Genomic DNA, 19,802 nt, shown 5'->3' on the forward strand with positions numbered 1-19,802 from the left:
CTCCCTCCCTTTTGGCCCTATGGTTTGCAATACAAATACTGAGAGGTTATCATGTTTGTTCCTTTACCTCATTTCAGCACATGGTTCTTATCCAGAGTGATCATTTCCAAATACCTTTCTCATAGTGGTGTCTTCTTTATCACAACTGCCAACACCCCTAGATTTGAGGATTTGAGGCAGACTTCCAACCCTTGTAACAATCCTCCTGGCTCTTATTAAATATCAATTTCATAGTTTGTTGCATCGCACAAATGTAGCCAATCATTCTAAGTCTATCCCTTTCTTTCAACTCATGTCACTCACATGATATTCTCCATTTCTCTTTGTAAGAGAATTTCTTAATTTTTCCTAACAGCTGCATAGTATTACATTGGGCAAATGTACTATTATCTCTATATGCAGTCATTACAATGTATTTTAGTATGTATTGGAGTTAAGTTAATAAGCCCTAAATATTTCGTTAGCAACATGTTTGTTTTACTAAGTACACTTTATTGGAAACTTTGAGATAGAGTATTACATAATGGTCCAAGATTGGGTCAGTCACACAATGTTTCAACAGCGATCCCTCCACCAGATTTTTTTCCCCCAGCATCGATGCCTTGTTTCCATTTCCCCACTCCAAAAAAAGAAAAGAAAAAAGAAAAAGAAAAAGAAAACTTTCCGGCAACTCTACTTTTATCTCTTTCTCTCTTTAATTTTGGCCATTATGGTTTGCAATACAGATGCTAAAAAGCTAGGAATATCCCTTCACCTACTTTCAGCATTCAGTTCTTGGCCAGAGTTATGACAACTAATGTTGTCATAGTGGACCCTCCTGTAACTTAACTACTGTCCACTCTTCACAACATGAAATTTACTACTATTGACCTGTCCTCCTGTCTTGTTTTCCCTGTCTTGGATATTAGTTTTATATTTTTAACCTACATAGAATGCATATTTCTATATCTGTCTTTCTTCTTTAGATTTATTTCACCCAACAGGATTGTGTCCAAGTCCATCCATTTATAGAATGATCGAATGACCCCATTTTTTCTAAGATCTGGGTAGTATTCCATGATGATGTACCATAGCTGCTTTATCCAGTCGACTGTTTCAGACACTCAGATGGTTTCTAGATTATGGCTATTATGAATAGTGCTGCAGTGAACATAGAAGGCAGATGGTGTTTCTGCTGTATTGTTCGTATCACTGGGTTGTATGGTAGATAAATTTTTAGTCTTTTTGGGGAATGTTCATATTCTTTTCCTAAAAGGCTAGACCGGTTGGCATTCCCACCAGTAATGAATGAGGGTCCCTTTCTCCAAATGTTTGCACCTGCACTGGTATTCTTTTTCATTTGGAATTGTGCCAGTCTCTGTGGTATGCGTTGATATTTCTCATTGAGTTAGTAATTGGTCTTCTCCATTCCCTTTTGTCATAGAAATTCTTTATCTAGTCCAGATTTGCCCCCACTCCCCCTCAAAAGTACTTAGTGAGAAGTCAGTGCTCTTCTAGGACAATTGATCAGAAGTTAACTATAAGGACCCAAGACTGTTGTACAGCTCAGGCTATGGAGTTCTGAGAAGTTTCTGATCCCTCTAAAGTGTTGGGGCCTCTCAGGATACATCCAAAATATCTAAGATACTTGTACATTTCAGCAGTTGATATAGAATAAATCTAGAACTAAAGTATTTCTGCGAGGAATTTCACAACACAAAAGGTCACAGAAAGGACTCAACAAACTCAAAGACAGGATGCTAGAAATCATTTGAAAATAAAACAAATGAAAAAAAAGTGAAGGGTGCTTATAAAATTTCTAACAGATATTCAGGAAGAAATCACAGTCACTGTCACTGTCATCAATTTGTTCGAGTGGGCACCAGTAACATGTCTCATTATGAGACTTATTTGTTACTATTTTTGGCACATCCAATATGCCACTGGTAGCTTGCCAGGCTCTGCAGTGCGGGTGAGATATTCTCGGTAACTTGCCAGACTCTCCGATAGGGGCAGAGGGATCAAACACGGGCCGGCCGCGTGAAAGGCCCTACTGCTATGCTATTGCTGCAGCCCCAGGCAGAAATATTCTTAAATTATAAAACCCCAGAAAATAAGAGAAAAGGGTGAAATTTGATTTTCAAAGCAATAATTGTTGTCAGGTTCCGGAACATGTACTACAAAATGGATAGCTATATGAAAAAAAAAAAAAGACATTCTGAATAAAAGGAATCTCTATGGAACCACAGTAAGGGACATGATAATTATCACAAGGGAAAAGGAGAAAATCTGAAAATTAACAAAAATCATATTACCAACAAAGGATTCTCTGTAAGAATGACAGTGTATTTTTTATAAGAAAATTTCAGGCCAAAAGAGAACAGGATAAGTATTTAAAGGTAGATGTCAGGAAGGATTTATAACTAATTATGGGTATTATACCTAGCAATGGTGTCTGTCAGAATTGAGGAGCAAAAGAGAATTTTAGACAACAAAGTCTCGAGCAATCCATCACGCCTAGCCTATACTTATAAGATAACCTTGAGGAAATGCTCCAAATAAGAACAAAGATGCTAGTTACAGAGATTCATGAAATTATACCCATCTCTAGTACCTGGACATTTCAATCTTTTAAAACAATACTTTTCTGTTTGAATATTAGCAAATAACTTGTAAGAAGTATGATAGCTAAAAGAAAAAAGAAGTGAAAATATTAAGAACTTTTAAAGTTAAGCTGCTTTAAAATACTTCCAGAGAATACATGGGTAAAGTCTATATTCTGTGGCATTAAGAACATCAAAGGGATGAACAGGGTCAAATTATAGTTTAGTTTGAATTGGCATTGAGTTGATATCACCTTAACATTCTACAACCAATAGGTTTCTTTTAAAAATTTATTTTATTGAATGACCAGGATAGAGCATTGCATATTGGTTTGTGATTTTGTTTGAGGAATACAAAGTTCAAACAGCCATCCCTCCACCAGTGTCATTTCCCAGCACCAAGGTCCCGTTTCTCTCCACCCATCCAAACCATTCCACAAAGGCGTCTCTCCTCGCTATCTCAGGCTCTCTTTCTCTCACTCATTTTCTGCGTGGGTTTACAACACAGATACTGAAAATGATTATCGTGGATATCCCCTTTTCCTACACTCAGTTCCTGTTCAGAGTGATCTTTTCCCAATAATGTCGTCATAATGGGCCCTCCTCTATTCTACCTACCCTTCATTCCCTACAATTTCATGGTAACTTACAACCATTGAGCAGTCTTCCTGGCTCATTTTCCCTGGCCTTAGTAGTTTACTGCCAGCATAGGAGAGTCTGACAAGCTCCCTGTGGCATATCCGATATGCCAAATACAGTAACAAAGATGGGTGTCATTCCCCTGTCCCTGAAGAGCATTTAAAGTGGCAACATTGGGAATGACAAGTAAAGAGAGGTTGCTAAAATCTCAGGGCTAGGATGAATGGAGACATTTTGGGTCTGCTCGAGCAAATCGATGATCAACGGGATGACAGTGATACAGTGATACAGTACAGCATTAATGAAAGATTTAAATTAAAAATAAGTAAGCAGATAATAAAGTAACTAGCTCGAGTGTTTGCTTGAGTGGAAAAGAATAATTCAATGTGAAGGGCAGTGCTTGTTGCTTGGGAAATGAACTAGATGTCTAAGATTTACAAATAAATAGCTCCACCTGGCTTCCCATCATTAGGAGTAAAACCCAGAGAAGGATCTCTGCAGATCTGGTAATAGTGGATAATGCAAAACCCAGTGGGTTAGTCATTAGCATATGCAAAATGGAACAATTCTAATTAGGGCTTTATAAACTACCATAGAACTTCATAGACTCAAAATCTACCTTCAAAGGACTGAAGGGGCTGCTGTAAGACAGACAAACCCTTACAAGCACAACAAACCTGTACAGAAAAATGACAAAAAACACCATGAGAATAATCTCTCTCAATGTTAATGTTCTAAATGCACCAACTCAGAGACAGAGTGGCAAAATGGATTAAAAAATAATCCAACATTCTGCTGCCTATAAGAAACACATCTGAACAGTCAGAGTAAACACAGACTCAAAATCAAAGGATGGAAATCAATCCTTTAACAACACCCTCAAATAAACTGGGGAGGCCTCACTAGTATTCCACAACATAAATTTCAGGTCAAAAAGATTGAAAGGGACAGCAAAGGCCATGTTTTAATAACCAAGGGATATGTACAACAGGAAGAAAGGAACTCGCAAAATACTTAAAACAACAGGTAATAGATTTCAAGGAGGACATTGGTACCAACACAGCAGTAGTTGGGAACTTTAACATCACCTCATCACATCTTGATTGAACAACAAGACTAAAACGCTGCAAGGAAGTAAGTACTGGCTTTGAAGGAAGAAATGGAAGAGAGATAGTTATTACATGTACACAGGGCTTTTCATTCCCCCCAAACCAAATACACATTCTTTTTTATTGCACATGGATGATTTTATAAGATAGATCATATGCTGGGCCACAAAACATACCTCAATAGTATCAGGAAGATAGAAATTGTGTCAACTATCTTTTCAGACCACAATGAAGATAGAAGTTAATCACGCAGAGAAACAGAATCAAATTAAACACCTGGAAATTAAATAGCTCAATGTCGAATAATAAGTGGGTTAGAGAGGAAATCAAGGGAAAAAAATCAAAAGATTCGTGGTAACAAACGAGAATGAAGACATGGGCTACCAGAGCTTGCGGGACACAGCTAAAGTAGTGTTAAGGGGAAAAATTTTATAGCTCTGCAAATGTTTATCAAGAAGGAAGAAAGGGCCCACATGAACAACTTCACTTCAAAGCTTAAGAAAATGACCAACAGGGGCTGGAGTGATAGCACAGCGGGTAGGGTGTTTGCCTTGCAAAAGGCTGAGCCAGGTTCGATTCCCAGCATCCCATATGGTTTCCCAAGCACCACCAGGAGTAATTTCTGAGTGCATGAGCCAGGAGTAATGCCTTTTCCTGAGTGTGACCCCCCCCCAAAAAAAAAGAAAATGACCAACAAAAGGAGCCCAAACCATGCAGGAGGGAAAAAATAATAAATCTGAGAGCAGAAATTAATGACATGGAAACCCAATAAACAATCTCAGGAAAACAAGAGCCTGTTCTTTGAGAAAATAAACAAGATTGATAAACCACTGGCAAGACTCACAAAGTATGAGGGAGAGAGTGAATCCTAATAAACTGAATGAGAAATTGTGAAGCAAGGTGATGAGCTCTGAAGCAGCAAAAACCTGACCCTTCAAAGTGAAACCTCACAAGAGGGCAAAGTTAGCAATACAGGGTGGCTGTATCATGTATCTGGCCTTGAGTCTCACTCGACCCCTAGGAACATACATCTAAAATGCAGAAGCCATCACTTAAGACTTTCATAAGTCATCAATAAGCCTACAGTAAGTCATTCTAACTGCAACATATAGTCTTGAATGGGCAAAGTGGAGTAGAAAAGTTAATAAGCCAATAATGGTAAGCTCTATGTGATTGAGCCACCTGTAAGACAAGACCCTCTATAAAAATATGTAGTAGGCAATAAAATGAGCTGTGATCAACTGCTCCCAGAGATGTTACTCTGCACACTCATCCTCCTTCAGTCTTTGAGAAATAGAGAAAGCAAAAGCATCACCATGACCGGCTCATAAACAAGCCACAAGAAGCTAGACCTAGGTTTTGGTTCCAGAATTCCAGGAATTGAGTACAGATTCCTGAAATTGAGTCATGATTTCCCCTAAGTGAGACAGCCATAATGAGGTCAACTAATGTTATCAATCAGGTGCAGGTAGAAAAGCTCTCCCATGTAACCCTTATGTAACCAATCAGCTAAGCACAAGTATTGAAACGCCCCTCAGGCTGCAGTCAAAAGGGTGGTCTGCAGAAAGTTCCTGTTTTATAATGCTATGGTTAAAAAAACCCCTCACATTAGACATGGAGCCACTTGTTCCGAGAAGGCTTCGACTGTATCATTGAGCCAGATGAAGACCCTAGCTTGAGCTAGCCAATAAAAACCTTCTGCTTATTGCATCTCAACCTGTCTTTGTGTAACTCCTTCTGTGGGATCTCAACCCAGTTTAACGGCTTCTGCCCAGAACCAGTGTGAAATGTGTCCCGGCATATTGCAGATATCTGTTCCCCAACAAGAAATGAAAAAGGGTGTTGGATAACATTGGGTTGCCTTTACTCTTCCTGCGGGGAGCTAGGTTTATTGAGTTACTTTTTGTATCAACACAGGAAAATAGTTGATTCTATGCCTTGTAACATCAGAGGCAATTGACTCCATATAATATTTACCCCTGGGCATCCACCGTATTTACCTGAATAAAGCCTCAGTTTTCTTTTCTTTCTAATATCCCCAAAAGGAGGGTCCCGAAGAGGGACTGGATGGATCCAGGGCAAGCTGAAAGCTACCCTAGAATCAAAAGGGGACAACCTAATCACAATAATTATAACAAATTTTAAGAGCCTGGTCATGGAAAAAAACTGTCATGACCCAAATCCTGTTGGGCATAGGAAAGAGTAACCTAGAGTGAGTTATTCCCAGGAAGAGACAACCTTTAAGCTTAATATATCTCTTACTGTGTTCATAAAAAATGATTAGAAATATTATAAGAAGTAAATTTACTATGCTTTTTTAAATAGGTTACTAGCTTAGGAAAGGAGAAAGTAATATATCCTAGGTGGAATCCCACCCTTGAACATATCTCTAGTAATTAGAGTGCTGAACCCTTAAATGAGATTTTGTCCTTGAGTTAGTCTCCTAGAATTTCCCCTGAAGGAGTGGCTTGAACTCTGTTGTTATGACAATTTTCAACTACACCTATGTGTATCCCACTCTTTATGATTTCTGTATAACTATGCTGTATAGGGAAAGACTAGATGAGAACTATGAGAAAGAGAAGCACTAAACAAGGACTGGGAGGACTCTGAGGAGATGAGGATGACTCATCAAAAAATATGATGTGATTGTATTATAAGGGAGAGATATGACTACTCTGGGGAGGAGAGAGAAATAAACTGACTGCCAACCATCCTGGAAACCAATTTCTCTGTCCTCACAGTCTTTAACCAATCCTTCACGATAAGCAGGTCAGGGGAATGGCTCTCGGCCTCCAAAGGCTCACATTCATGTGCCACCGTGTCTTGTTTTTGAAACTCACAAGGGGGCCATTACAATAAAAAACAAAGAAATTTAAAAGATAATCAAAGATTACTTTGAAAGTCTTTATGCCATGAGACAAGAGAACCTAGAAAAAATGTTTAAATTCTTGGATTCCTATAACCTCTGATGACTCATTGGATTATGAGTCAGACTGAACCAAGAAGATTTGGAATACCCGAATAGACCTATCTCTATGAAGGAAATTGAAACAGTAACCAAAATCTGGGCAAATACAAAAGCCCACACCCAGATAGATTCACCAGTGAATTCTTTCAAATATTTTAAGGGGACTTATTGCCAGTCCTTTTCAAGCTTTTCCAGGAAACAAGAAATAAGAACACTCCCAAATTGTTTCTACGAGGCACATATGACCCTAATACAGAAAACAGACACACACAAAAAAAGTACAGGCCTATATTCCTGATGATCATGAATCCAAAGATCCTCAACAAAATCCTAGCAAACATAATCCAATGAGTCATCAAAAAGATCATACACCATGAATAGATGGGATTCATCCCACAGATGCAAGGATAGCTTAGCATTCAAGTCAGTCAACATAATACATCATATCAATAAAAGAAAAGATAAAAACCATATGATAATATCAATAACTCAAAGAAAGCATTTGATAATATCCAGCAGCCAGTTACGATGAAAACTCTCAGCAAAAGAGGAATTGAAGGAACTTTCCTCAATATACTCAAAGCCATCTACCACAAACCCATGGCAAGTATTATTCTCAAAGGGGAAGAACTGAAAACCTTCCCTCTTACATCAGGGACAAACAAGAATGCCCTGTCTCACCACTTCTACTCAACATAATATTGGAACTACATGCCAGAATAATTAGAGGAGAAAAAAATATTAAGACCATGAAGAGAGGAAAGGAAGAAATAAAGCTCTCACTATTTGCAGATCACATTATACGAGGAGAACCCTGAGGCCTCTACCAAGAAACTCTTAGAAACAATAGATTTGTATAGTAAACTCACAGGTATAAAATCAATACCCAAGGTCTACGGATTTCCTATATACAAATAATAGAAAAAAGTGATATAAAAATATTCCATTTACAACCAGGGGGCAGAAAATCAAGTACTTCAGAATCAGCTTAACTAAAGACATAAAGGATCCGTACAAAGAAAGTTACAGAACCCTTCGTTAAGAAATAAAAGAGGACAAGAAGAAATGAAAACACATCTCCTGCTCATGGATTGGGAGAATTAACTTTGTCAAAATGGCGATACTCCTCAAAGTATCATACATATTCAATGTGATCCCTACAAGGATACCCATGACATTCTTTAAAGAAATGTATCATACACTCCTGAAGTTCACGTGGAACAAGAAGTTCCATAAATAACTAAAGAAATTCTTGGGGGAAAAAAAGATGAGAGGCATCATCTTCTCCAACCTCAAGCTGTACTATAAAGTGGTAATAAAAACTTTATGGTATTGGAACAAAGACATTCACAGACCAATACAATAGGGTTGAGTATTCTTACATACACCATCAAATATATGATCATCAGATAATCTATTCTTTGATCAGGGAGCAAGAAATATAAAGTGGAGCATGAAAAGACTCTTTAACAAATGGTGCTTGATAGCTACATGCAAAAAAAAATGGGCTCATACCTCTACCTAACACCATGCACAAAATTCAGATCAAAATGGATTAAAGACCTCAACATAAGACCTTATCCATAAGGTACACTGAAGAAACTGTCAGCAAAATCCTCCTTGACATTGAAGTAAGTTTCTTCAAAGATGAAATACCAGTGCACAAGCAAATTGAAGCAGAGATAAACAGATGGGACTATCTTAAACTAAGAAGCCTTTACACCTGAAAAGACAATGACGAGGATACAAAGACAGCCTATGGAATGGGAAAGATGTTCACCCAGTACCTTACTGATAAAGGGTTAATATCAAGGATATAAAAAGCATTGGTTGAACTCGACAAGAAGAAAACATCCAATCCCAACAGAAAAATGGGGTGATAAAATGAACAGAAACTTTCCCAAAGAGGAAATTTGAATGGCCAAAAGGCACATGAAAAAATGCTTTTTATCACTGATAATCAGGGAGATGCAGATCAAAACAACAATGAGATATCAGAGACTGGCACACATCCAAAAGGACAAATGCTACTGGTTTTGGTGTGAACATGGGGAACAAGGAACTCTCCTTCATTGTTGGTGGGAATGCCGGTTTGTCCAGCCTTTTAGTTAAACAATGTAGACATTTCTCAAAAAAACTAGAAATTTAGTTCCCATTTAACCCAGCAATACAACTTTTGGGAATATATCCTGAGAGTGCAAAAAAAAAAAGCAGTAGAAATGACATCCTCACTTATACATTCATTGCAGCACTGTTCACAATAACCAGAATCTGGAAACTTCCCGAGTGCCCGAAAACAGATGACTGGTTAAAGAAACGTTGATACATCTACAAAATGGAATACTATGCAGCTGTTAGAAAAGATGAAGTTTGCTTATAAGCAGATGGTCATGGAGAGTATCATGTTAAGTGAAATGAGTCAGAAAGAGAGAGACAGACATTGAATGAGTGTATTCATTTGTATAATATATAATAATATGAGACTAACACCCAAGGACAGTAGAGACAATAGCCAGAAAGATTGCTCCAAGGTTGGAATCTTGCTGTATGAGCTGGGAGAGAAGGCAATTGGTATAGAGAAGGTATCACTAAGTCAGTGATGGTTGGAGGAATGGCTTGGGATGGGAGATGTGTGCTGAAACTAGATAAAAGACTGAAAATAATTACCAAAGTAAGATCACCATCTAATTCCTAAATCTATCTTTTCAATTGATGTGATTTAGAAATAATGATGAGTTCTAAATAGTGAGTTGGCTAACTAGATAATGATGACAAAAAAGAATTGTGTGAGCTCATAGAGAGAAACATAATTTATGAATAAGCCATAGAACTTTAGAGGTGAAAATCTAAAATAGTAATTAAAGTATATTTTTAGATTTACTTTATACATAAGGGGTTATAATAGTACATTTAAAATATTTAAAATTTGCATGGGAAGATAAGCAATTTTATGATTTCCATTATTTATAATGTCACTGTCACAGTTACTGTGATCCCATTGCTCATCGATTTTCTCAAGCAGGCACCTGTAACATCTCCATTGTGAGACTTGCTGTTACTGTTTTTGCCATATTGAATATGCCATGGGTAGCTTGTCAGGCTCTGTCATGCGGGTAAGATACTCCCGGCAGCTTGCTGGGCTCTCTGAGAGGGGTGGAGGAATCAAACCTGGGTTGGCCGCGTGCAAGGCCACGCCCTTCCTGCTGTGCTAGTCTGAAAGTAGTGAGCGGTCACAAGGTCAACCTAAAGTCAACCTGCAGCAAACTATTTATAGTGTGAAAATGGTTATTCCTAATTTATATATGTCATCAATGCTTGTCTATATAGTTTAGTACGTAGAGCTGTTGTCTATTTCTCTGCCTGCATAAACTGCTATGTATTTTTTACTAATTACATAAACTGAGTCCATATTTTGAGATTTGTTTTTCTAAATAAGTTTATACTTATACTCTACTTTTATTTTTTAAAAATAAATTTATATTGCTATGTTGTGATTTTCATTCCATTTTTTCTAAATTGTTCTGGATGTTTGCTTCTTCTCTTTGGACTAAATTGATTTGTGAAATTAGAAAGAAAGCTTATAATATTGTGATTGGAATAATTTTTAGAGGTTTTTATTTTATATGGGGTCATTATGTGGCCATTTATTTTCTTTATTAATTATCATTTGTTTATTTATTATTTTATCATTTATTTATTATTCATTATTTATTAGTTTTATTTATTTTCTTTCTTTTCTTTTTGTGGCTGGCATGTAGATAAGTAGATTCTGTTTGATTACACTTTCACAGCAATATGGGAAAATGACATTTTCCCTTTTCTTTTTGACTTTTAGTATTTCTAAGAAAGCATATTATTTGGTGAGTCATTTTGTAACAACGCAGAATACAAGTAAAATAATTATGTAGGAAATTGACTGAAGTAACATATCCTGATAAATCCTACTATGACAATCTTGTTAAATGAGGAATTTGCTTATATTAGTAGTATTATGTTTTTCTGTAACCACTTCTTCCAAAATGATAAAGATTTTTATTCAACCATTGTAGCTACTCCTAGAGTTTAATGATTTTAAGATAGCTTTTTGATTCTGATTGTGTCTGTGTTCTCTTAACTGGGAAGCAAGATCTACTATCTATCTATTATCTATAGCATATCTATTTCAACATTTATATCTTGATGATTTATTATAGGAACTGAATCACAATTATGAAGGCTGAGATGGCCCACCATCTGCAGTCTGCAAGCCTGAAACCCAGGAAATCTGATGCTAGAGTGACAGTTCAAATCTAAGCTTTAGAAGCAGAGAAGTCAATGATATAGTCCTAGTACAAATCTAAATGGCTGAAAACCAGAACCATTGTTCTTTGATGACAGAAAAGGAAAGATGTGGCTCAAGTATATAGTATATTTTCTTCTGCACTTTTATTCAGACTTTAAGTGGGTGATTAAAAATAGATCATATTGATAAGGTACTATGTTCTTAGCTCATTCTGCCTATTCAAATGCTAGTGTCTTCTGAGTCACTCTGCAAGCACTCAGAAGTAATGTTTACCAGCTATCTGAATATTTCTTTAGCTCAGTAAAGTTGGCATACAAATTTACCAATCAGAATTATTCTATTTAATAGTAAAGCTAGTTATTATTTTTCCTCATGAATTGTGGTACCCAAATTAAAGATTATACTTTAAACAGAAATTGACTAGTATGGTGTGAGAGGATCTTTATATATTTAGCAATGCTTATAAACTGTGGTAACATTTTTATCTACAAGAATGTTTGCTCTGGTGGTGTTGTGAGATAAAGAATAAATCGACAAAACAATAAAACATCAGTACTCTATTATATTCAGTGTGTCTGAAAAATAAAAACTTACCTTTAAAATTAAAATTGGTAAAATTGTGAAATTATATAATATACACAAATAGGAATCTATGATATATCATTGATTTTTGAGTACTATATATGTATTAACTTGATCATCAATCAAAACCCAGAGACTAGAATACAAATGGATGCAACCAGAAATAAAAAAAGAACTGTTCTAGTTTGAATGTAAGCACTTAATCAAAAAAGACAATGTACAAAACTAATTCTTCTTTCAGTAATAAATACTAGGTGTGGAGAAAGTGGAGGAGCAATGAAAATTGGAATATTGGAGCCAATTTGAGAGATAGAATATACAACATTTAGCATATGAAAGGAGATTGCTGTATTGAAGAGATTAGCAGGGTAGGTAAGTCTTTTTCCTTGAAAGAGATGAAGGAAGGAAGGAAGGAAGAAAGGAAGGAAGGAAGGAAGGAAGGAAGGAAGGAGGGAGGGAGGGAGGGAGGAAGGGAGGGAGGGAGGAAGGGAGGGAGGAAGGGAGGGAGGAAGGGAGGGAGGAAGGAAGGGAGGAAGGAAGGGAGGAAGGAAGGGAGGAAGGAAGGAAGGAAGGAAGGGAGAAGGAAGGAAGGAAGGAAGGGAGAAGGAAGGAAGGGAGAAGGAAGGAAGGGAGAAGGAAGGAAGGAAGAAAAGAGGTAGGGAGGGAGGGGAGGGAGAGAGAGAGAGAGAGAGAGAGAGAGAGAGAGAGAGAGAGAGAGAGAGAAAGAGAAAGAAAGAAAGAAAGAAAGAAAGAAAGAAAGAAAGAAAGAAAGAAAGAAAGAAAGAAAGAAAGAAAGAAAGAAAGAAAGAAAGAAAGAAAGAAAGAAAGAAAGAAAGAGAAAAAAGAAAAATGAAAGAAAAAGGAAGTAAGGAAGAAAGGGAGGAAGAGAGGAAGGGAAGAAGGGAGGAAGGGAGGCATGGAGGGAGGGAAGGAAATAAGAAAGGGAAGAAGGGGGAAGAGGGAAGGAGGAGGAATGGAGGGAGGGAAGGAGGGAAGGAGGGAGGGAGGGAGGAAGGAAGGAAGGAAGGAAGGAGAGAGAAAGAAAGAAAGAAAGAAAGAAAGAAAGAAAGAAAGAAAGAAAGAAAGAAAGAAAGAAAGAAAGAAAGAAAGAAAGAAAGAAAGAAAGAAAGAAAGAAAGAAAGAAAGAAAGAAAGAAAGAAAGAAAGAAAGAAAGAAAGAAAGAGAGAGAAAGAAAGAAAGAACAGGGAGAGAGGGAGGGAGGGAGGGAGGGAGGGAGGGAGGGTCCTCCTTCCTGAAGAAGGTCAGGAGGGAGAAATTGTGATGAATGATGCACATTTTATAGCAGATTTCCATTCACTGAAACAAATTTGCCACAGCTAATAGTGGTTAACACCTAACTGGAACTGAATATCTCAAAATGTTATAAAGACTTACCTCCTATTTATACATATACAAATGTTGTTAAAATAGTTGAACAGAAACCAAATGAGAAATAAGAATTAACAAATTTATCTTTTGTCTACACTTCTGTACCTTCAGCAACCTGTCAAAAAAAAAGAGAAATGATTCCTTGGAAACCAAAGGCACCCAGGGGGGCAATCAGCTTTAACACATGACAAGAGCCATAGACTCTTCCAAAGCTCTGACAATGTGAACTGCCAGTGCTGCCTGCCAGAGACCTGTACCTCACTGTGGACATAAAAAGAGTAGTTTCCTCTTCTGAGTTTTTGGAATTTTTTTTCCCTTTTTCCCTCTTTCAGCTCAATTTGGGAAAGATGGTAGTAGTGAGGAATTTGAGAAATCCCGTCTGGTAAGAGAGCCAAGTTCACAAATTTTGGCTTGTGGGAGTGCAAGGAAAAATAGCTAAAAAGGAAGCTGTAAGTTTGGAAATATAATGACGCTTTAAACTGTTTTCCCAGAAACTACTTTGTGTGCATTTTTTTTCAGTTTGCTTTCTATTATATGTCTGGCAGTATACGGAATGAATGACTTCACTGGCTATTTAACAATTAGTCATCTGTCTGATGTACAATCTCTCTGACATAAATATTAAAAGGCCTTACCTGGTTTTATTTCATTCTTGTCTTTATCAAATTTTACTGTGAAATTTGTAAAGAGAAAGTAAGAGTTAATTACGAGTCATTCTAAAATTATTATTTCCTTGTCTTGTGTCTCCATTTCTAGTGTAATTGGTTTAAAATTTATTTTACTTCCTACACTTCTCAGTTGACAGAAATAATGAAGTCATGACACTTGTAATCTTGACTTTTCTGAAAATGACATTTTGTGTTGGTAATTTTAGTTTTTCTATTTATAGCACTTCTTATTTGAGATATCTGGGAACTTCGTCTAATAGATTTTCTTCTCATAAACTCATAAACCTAATTTATTCATTTAATTCTCAAAAATCTGGATTTAAGAGAACTTTTTGATCTAAAATTATATTAAGTTCAGTTTTTGTTAAGGATTTATGCATGGATTTTTAGATCCTATTTATCTTCTCAGTTTTATTGTAAAACAGAATCAAGTGGTCTTAGGATGTTTACTGTGGGTTCAATAAACACCAGTTGCTCATGAATTCTCTTCTTTTTTGTTCCAAAGGTATTTGAGTATTTATGCAAGATTATGGGTGAAAAGATGTCAGTGGCAAGCAAAATAGAAAAGTAATGCCTTCTCTCATGAATCTTAGCACTTGCAGGAAGAAGAAAATATGTCAGATAGCTCTAACTGCTTTAGAAGACACATGTGAGTGCCAGGAAAATTCAGAAGTGGGGTTGTGATTTTTAAACAAGGCCTCTAATGTCTCATTGAGAAATATCCTTGAACAAAATCGCCCAGGAGTTAAAAGGTTAGCCATGCAATTTCAGTCGCAGGCATGTCAGTCGTCGGTTCAAAGACATGATGCCAGAGAGTAGAATGGAGGCCACCAGGGTATCCGTTGGAGTACTGTCAAGAGAAGGAAGGAACAAGCAGAACAAACCAGAGAAAGAACAGTGGAAGAAAGAAGCTCAAAGAGTAAAACTTTGTAGGACACTGGAAGGACAGTGGTTTTTTTTTTTTAATTTAAATTTTATTGAATCACCATGTGGAGGGTTACATAGTTCTCATGATTATGTCAGTTATACAATACTCAAACACCCTTCCCTTCACCCGTGCCCATATTCCATCACCAACCACCCCATTAAACCTCCCGCCCCCTCCCGCCCCCCCAGTCCACGCCCTTGTAAGTGATAAGTTTCACTTCGTTTACGCTTTATCTTGGTTACAGTCCATGTTTCAACACATAACTCACTATTGTTGCTAGGGTTTCCCCCCAAAAAGAAAATACAGTCCCACTGTCAAGGAAGCATTTGATGGCTCTCCATTGATGACAATGTAGAGATATTAAGTCCCACTGTTTGTTACATAACTTTTCTATTTTTTTTCCCCCCTCGTCCCGCACCACCGAGATCATGCCTGTTTAGTAATCACCACGCTGCCTGACAAAGGGAAAACAAACCAAAAAAGATGGTTATTTCCCATCATCAGCCGGCGTGGGGCTCTGGCTTAGTTGATAGACTGGTAGAATGTCTGCAAGCAGTTTCTGGAATCAAAGTAATACGTTGGTATCGGCCCGGCTCGGCTCGAGATTCCACCAGCGTCCCACTGTTCCAAGTACATAATAATTTATTCCCTTGTATCCCATTCCCACGCCACCAGGTCCGTGTCAGCTTAATGGACATCATACTATGGTTAACGCCACGCCGCGTTTCTTCCCGAGAAAGAAGGATATTTCTTCTCAGCCGGCGTGGGGATATGGCTTAGTTCAGTCTATAGAGATGGCTACCACTTTGGTGGCCTTCAATATTTCAGCAAAAGACTTACTATTCTTGTTAGGATCTCCCACCAAAGTCCGACCCGTTAAGAAGGAACCATTTCATATTGGTGATGATTAAATGACAATAGGTTGCGCGGCCATGGCAGCGGCCTCGCGGCTTTGAATTTCTGTATAAAGTCCAGGGAAAGTACAGCCAGAAATTACACGTCGCTACAAACTTTAACCCTATTATGGTCCCCCCAAAGTCCAACCCATTACAAAGGAACCATTTCATATTGCTGATGATTAGATGACATTAGGCTGCCGAGGCCGCGCGGTTTTGGGTTTCTATATAAAGTCCAGGTAAAATTCTGCCTAAAATTCTATCGTTACAATCTTTTACCCTTCAACAAAAAACTCAGTACTATTGTTTGGAGTTTCCCCCCCACGGTAAGCCCTGCCAAAAAGGAACATTTACACGTTGCTGACAATCAAGAGATATTAGGCTGCAATAGCAGCCGCGCGGTTTTGGATTTCTATATGAAGTCCAGGGAAAATTCTTTTGGTAATTGCATCACTCGCTGGCAGCGCCTGGGCCAGAAGCTCCGAGCACACAGTTTGGAGGCATTTTGGGGGCACCGCTTGTGTCCAAAGTGGTTCATTGCCTCCGGGGTCGATCTCGCACAGGGCCGGAAAGGAGCAGGACTGTGGGTTTTTAATCTAATGGAGAATGCATGGTAATTATTTGAGCCAATGAAGTGATATGATCAGATTTATGTGTTAGAGAATAATTCTGGCATCTTATTGACTATGCTTTTGTAAGGGAGAAAGCAAGGAGAACATTTGGGAGGATGGCTGTGCTCTCTGACACATGTTTCCACAAATTCTTGCTGATTTCATATATTTCTATGAAAATATGGGACCATATGGGATGCTGGGAATCGAACTCGTGTAGGCCACATGCAAGGCAAACACTCTACCCGCTGTGCGCCTCTATTATTTTTTATTACTGGTATTTCCCAGTCTCTTCCTCTTGCCTTTCCAATCATCCTTGGTCCTTTATGTTTTTCTTATATATTTGTCCTGCATTGGAAATATTTTATATCCTGTCATAGTTCAACACAGTACAAATACTTAAGATATTTTTGAAGTCTTTATCTTAATAATTCTTACTATAACATTAAAGCATATTTTCATAGATATGGTTTAAAAATTTTAATGATTACTTGATATAGTTGAAATTAAATGATGTAGTAAGAATTACATGATGTAGTTGAAAACAGTGTGAATGAGCGCAAACATAGAATTCTATAACGAGGATCACTGTATCACTGTCACCGTCATCCAATTGCTCATCAGTTTGCTCGAGCGGGCACCAATAGCGTCTCCATCATGAGACTTGTTTCTGTTTTTGGCATATTGAATATGCCACGGGGAGCTTGCCAGTCTCTGCCGTGCTGTCGATATACTCTCGGTAGCTTGCCGGGCTCTCTGAGAGGGGCAAAGGAATCGAATCCGGGTCGGCCGCGTGCAAGATGAACGCCCTACCGCTGTGTTATGGATCCAGCCTGTGATGAGGAATATATGAATAAAACACAAACGCTATCATAGATCAGTAATCATGCTGGTTAATCAACAAATTTATTATCTATATCTATTTTTAAAGATATTTCTTTTAACTTTTGCTCTCTCATGATTGTGACAGAGGAAGAAGATATTGTTTGATTATCTGCTAAAATCCATCCAAAGTGACAAAGCACGTAGACTGCTTTAGGAAAAAAAAATCCAAAATCTTGTCTTTTTTCCAAATGCTTTATGTAGGTGTAATGACAAGATTGCATTTTTATCATTTCTACAGACTGTGTCACACAGGGAAAACAAAATAGTTTGTATTCTGTCTTGTGGGAATTGTATTGGTGGTTTTACCTAAAACACACATGACAATTCTGACACCAACTGCAGAATACACATAAAATATGTTCTCTCTATGGAGAATAAGGTTGCTGTCTGAATAAGTAAAGCCCTTCACACCTAGGCCAAATGGAACGTGGTGTGTACTTGTCATAGAAACCAAATAACACTGATTTTTTTTCTATTCCTTGCCCTTTCATTACAAAGCAAAATTGCCACCCAAAATTATAAAAATTATGATTCTTAGATCTATGTAATGAGGAGAAGTATCTGAAATATTTATCTCAGCTGTTATGCTCTCACTTTCTAGTGATCAATCTAGTTTGAAACAAATGTAAATGCATGCACTTACTGAACAAATTATTTGGTTCTGAATGACTTCTATTTGGAACCTTAGAAGATTTAGAAATTAAGAAGATTTAAAAGATTTAGAAGATTTAGAAATTTAGAAGATTTAGAAATTACCAATACAATTATCTCTACTCCTCTGTACAGTAGCCAATTTTTGTCCAAAGACAAAAGCACTGTAGTTTTCTCAATAAAGCAAGGACCCTATGAGAGATAGTTAACAGTGATGAATATTGACAACTAGAGAATGCAGTTTACTATTAAATAAGAAGCAAAGTCAAACATTCTAAAGTCATTTTAAAGTCATTTTTGAAACATGAGTAAAAATAAAAACATGAGTAAGAATATTATTTTGCTCAGAGCAAGCCAAAATATATACAAATTATTGTGTAGCTTATTGTAATATAATCAAGTATTTGAGAACTATACATACATACTCACCAGCTTATGTAACTGATATTACTTGATCACTCAATGATGCATATATTTATTGCTCTGATAGAAAAAAAATCCATCTTACAATTGTTTCCTCATCTCACTACGTTTTAGATAAATAGCTTTTGGGGGGTGCTATTCCTGCAGTACTGCAATCAGAAACATGTGGTTGCATGTAAGGAACAGAGCAAAGCTCCTATTTTACCTCCATATGTCAAAAATCTATTTCATCCACAGTTAGATGACATATCAGATAGTAAATTGATAAAAAAAAAAAACTACACATGCTCTTAGCTGAAAGGCCAAGAAGTGATCTAAACAGATTTTTAATGTATTTTTCTTTTCATTTATTTTACTGAGACAATGTATTTCTCAGCACTGCTAGCGAGCACATAGTTGCACACAACCCCATCACTAGAGTACTCATTTCTTTTTCATCAATGTCCCAAGGACCCCTCTCATTTCTTCCATACTTCCAAAATAAACATCGTTTTATAGATGTTTGGTAGCCTTTGGCTATTTGTTGTTGCCTTATGTTTTTCTTTTTTTTTATTATGGTACATATATGAAAATCCTGATAGATTTCATTCAACATGGTACCTTGTAGCTCTATACAAACAGTGCAAATTTTGATGATTTGGGGGACTTGTAGTTGAGCAGTATTCTTTTGTGTATTGTTTTTTACAATTTCTTTATGTAGGCATCTGTTGTTTGACACTTAGGTTGTTTTAAGATTTTGGCTATTGTGTAAAATGTTAATGTGAACATAAGGGCACAGATGTCTTTTTGAAATATTGTTTGGGGGCTCTTAAGGTAAAGTCAGAAGTAGAATAGCTGGGTCTTATGGAATTTCAATTTCTATTTTTTTGTATTACTTTCCAAAGAGGTTGAAGCAGTTTGTTTTCATTCCCACCACCAATGGATGCAGATTTCTTAATCCTCACATCCATCAACACTCATTTCTTTTTGTAAATGCTTTAAAATATTTTCTTTATTTTTCCTTTAGTTTTGATTTTAATTTTTTTTGTAAATTAAGGTGACATGATAATATTGTTGGTTCTGCGATTTTGATATATACATATAACACAAAACTGATGTACCTGAAATTCCTCAATTCTGCCCCAGTTATATTCTTCCCACCCCTTACATATCTCATTTTTTGCTTGCTTTCTCATTTCTGAAGTCT

The 19,802-nt window shown here is 37.0% G+C and overlaps 1 non-coding gene across 1 annotated transcript; it reads right to left on the minus strand.

The window, feature by feature from the left end:
* Positions 1-18,743: 18,743 nt before the first annotated feature.
* Positions 18,744-18,930, minus strand: LOC129402684 (U2 spliceosomal RNA). Its single transcript, XR_008628776.1, has one exon. It is a non-coding gene; the product is annotated as a U2 spliceosomal RNA (small nuclear RNA).
* Positions 18,931-19,802: the final 872 nt, after the last annotated feature.

The sequence above is a fragment of the Sorex araneus genome, chromosome 2 (assembly GCF_027595985.1).
Source record: "Sorex araneus isolate mSorAra2 chromosome 2, mSorAra2.pri, whole genome shotgun sequence".
Taxonomy (NCBI): Eukaryota; Metazoa; Chordata; class Mammalia; order Eulipotyphla; family Soricidae; genus Sorex; species Sorex araneus.